This window comes from Nelusetta ayraudi, unplaced genomic scaffold (assembly GCF_046127955.1).
Source record: "Nelusetta ayraudi isolate G7.1 ecotype Tasmania unplaced genomic scaffold, CSIRO-AGI_Nayr_v1 ptg000147l, whole genome shotgun sequence".
Classification (NCBI taxonomy): Eukaryota; Metazoa; Chordata; class Actinopteri; order Tetraodontiformes; family Monacanthidae; genus Nelusetta; species Nelusetta ayraudi.
In genome coordinates, this window is record NW_027466197.1 from 317217 (window position 1) to 320543 (window position 3327).

A 3327-nucleotide genomic window follows, 5' to 3' on the forward strand; every position below is an offset into this window, starting at 1 on the left:
GACAGATTTAGGGTTAGGGATAGACGTCCAAATTAGGGGTTAAGCCAAATCATCAAATTAGTGGGTCAATTTAGAGCAATCATCCAATTAGGGGTTAAGTTTAGGTACCAAATATGGGTTAAGTTTAGGCGTGCCTACCCCTAGGCTTAGGTTTAGGCGTGTAGCCGCTAGGGGTTAGGTTTAGGATAAGCCTTAGGGTTGGGTGTCCAAAATGACTTACGAGCAGGTCAAAGGGCTCAAGCCCAAGGGACCACATCCCATGACCAACTCCGCGGGACCTGGCCGGATAGGTTTAAGGAAAAAAGAGTTTTCTCCAAAGAGAAAACCTAGTGCACTCTCCGCTGTCGGAGAGGGCACATGGGCAGATCCCCTAGACTAAGACCACCACCCGGAGGTGGTGGGAGGTTCAAAAAATTCGACTTATCTTGCCAGATAGTCAGCAGTCAACTGTAGGCGCTACGTTTCGGACCTGATACGGTCCTTCATCAGGCGCAGTTGACTGAAGGTAAGTAGCCTAGTATGGCTTACTCACCGGAGGCCCACTGCTCCCTGTTGGATGCACTTTAACGTCATACCCAGGACGGTTAAAAATTGGACCTTACCATCATCTACTCTGTAGTCCGCGATATGGGATTGTCTACAGTTTTCCTTCCGGTAAGTATACCTTCCTTTCACGATGGTTCCAGGTAAGTATAATTCAATTAGCACTATAGGGCTTAAAAATTTAGGTTCTGATTGTTTGCAGGTAAGTGCTTTCTTTTTCTTCTTTTTCTAGGTTTGTAGGTAAGTATCCCTTTCTTTTTCAGGTAAGTTTTCTTCTCTTTTCCTCTAGTCTTCCTTTCTCTCCTTCCGTCTTTCTCCTTCTTCCTTGTTCCACTGTCTCTGCCGGATCCTTATCCCTAGCCGCACTAATCTCTTCCTTTCTTCTTTTTCAGGTTCTTCATCTATGGCTTCATCGAGTTCTTTGCCTTGTTCCATGCCGTATCCTTTTTCAATGTGCGCTAATATGCGATATTCATGAATAAATTGGCTCAACTGCACCCTTCAACAGTGGCCTGGCTCAACTGGATCCTTGTTTACAGTGGCCTTCAAAATGTGCTCTACCGGAATTTCTCTTCGGTGGCTAATAAATGGCAGAATAAATGGCTTTAAAAAAACTGATGAGCTGAGATTAGTCTGTGAAAGCAAATATGGGTTTCAATCGGGGCCCAGGCTGGGCTTTAGGTCAGAGTACAGGGTTAGGGTTAGGATTAAACGGGAATTAAATATGGGATAGAACTAGGGTTAGGGAATAGCTCTTCTACCCCCTCCCCATCCCCCATCCCCCACTTCCCTCTTCCCCTTCCCCCATTCCCCAACCCCAGGCCGTCATTCCCGTCCCCTCCGAAGAGGAGCGGGGTCAGGCCTAGGGTTAGGTTCAGGGTTTATCGGTTTATCGAGGTCAGTTAGGGACAGATTTAGGGTTAGGGATAGACGTCCAAATTAGGGGTTAAGCCAAATCATCAAATTAGTGGGTCAATTTAGAGCAATCATCCAATTAGGGGTTAAGTTTAGGTACCAAATATGGGTTAAGTTTAGGCGTGCCTACCCCTAGGCTTAGGTTTAGGCGTGTAGCCGCTAGGGGTTAGGTTTAGGATAAGCCTTAGGGTTGGGTGTCCAAAATGACTTACGAGCAGGTCAAAGGGCTCAAGCCCAAGGGACCACATCCCATGACCAACTCCGCGGGACCTGGCCGGATAGGTTTAAGGAAAAAAGAGTTTTCTCCAAAGAGAAAACCTAGTGCACTCTCCGCTGTCGGAGAGGGCACATGGGCAGATCCCCTAGACTAAGACCACCACCCGGAGGTGGTGGGAGGTTCAAAAAATTCGACTTATCTTGCCAGATAGTCAGCAGTCAACTGTAGGCGCTACGTTTCGGACCTGATACGGTCCTTCATCAGGCGCAGTTGACTGAAGGTAAGTAGCCTAGTATGGCTTACTCACCGGAGGCCCACTGCTCCCTGTTGGATGCACTTTAACGTCATACCCAGGACGGTTAAAAATTGGACCTTACCATCATCTACTCTGTAGTCCGCGATATGGGATTGTCTACAGTTTTCCTTCCGGTAAGTATACCTTCCTTTCACGATGGTTCCAGGTAAGTATAATTCAATTAGCACTATAGGGCTTAAAAATTTAGGTTCTGATTGTTTGCAGGTAAGTGCTTTCTTTTTCTTCTTTTTCTAGGTTTGTAGGTAAGTATCCCTTTCTTTTTCAGGTAAGTTTTCTTCTCTTTTCCTCTAGTCTTCCTTTCTCTCCTTCCGTCTTTCTCCTTCTTCCTTGTTCCACTGTCTCTGCCGGATCCTTATCCCTAGCCGCACTAATCTCTTCCTTTCTTCTTTTTCAGGTTCTTCATCTATGGCTTCATCGAGTTCTTTGCCTTGTTCCATGCCGTATCCTTTTTCAATGTGCGCTAATATGCGATATTCATGAATAAATTGGCTCAACTGCACCCTTCAACAGTGGCCTGGCTCAACTGGATCCTTGTTTACAGTGGCCTTCAAAATGTGCTCTACCGGAATTTCTCTTCGGTGGCTAATAAATGGCAGAATAAATGGCTTTAAAAAAACTGATGAGCTGAGATTAGTCTGTGAAAGCAAATATGGGTTTCAATCGGGGCCCAGGCTGGGCTTTAGGTCAGAGTACAGGGTTAGGGTTAGGATTAAACGGGAATTAAATATGGGATAGAACTAGGGTTAGGGAATAGCTCTTCTACCCCCTCCCCATCCCCCATCCCCCACTTCCCTCTTCCCCTTCCCCCATTCCCCAACCCCAGGCCGTCATTCCCGTCCCCTCCGAAGAGGAGCGGGGTCAGGCCTAGGGTTAGGTTCAGGGTTTATCGGTTTATCGAGGTCAGTTAGGGACAGATTTAGGGTTAGGGATAGACGTCCAAATTAGGGGTTAAGCCAAATCATCAAATTAGTGGGTCAATTTAGAGCAATCATCCAATTAGGGGTTAAGTTTAGGTACCAAATATGGGTTAAGTTTAGGCGTGCCTACCCCTAGGCTTAGGTTTAGGCGTGTAGCCGCTAGGGGTTAGGTTTAGGATAAGCCTTAGGGTTGGGTGTCCAAAATGACTTACGAGCAGGTCAAAGGGCTCAAGCCCAAGGGACCACATCCCATGACCAACTCCGCGGGACCTGGCCGGATAGGTTTAAGGAAAAAAGAGTTTTCTCCAAAGAGAAAACCTAGTGCACTCTCCGCTGTCGGAGAGGGCACATGGGCAGATCCCCTAGACTAAGACCACCACCCGGAGGTGGTGGGAGGTTCAAAAAATTCGACTTATCTT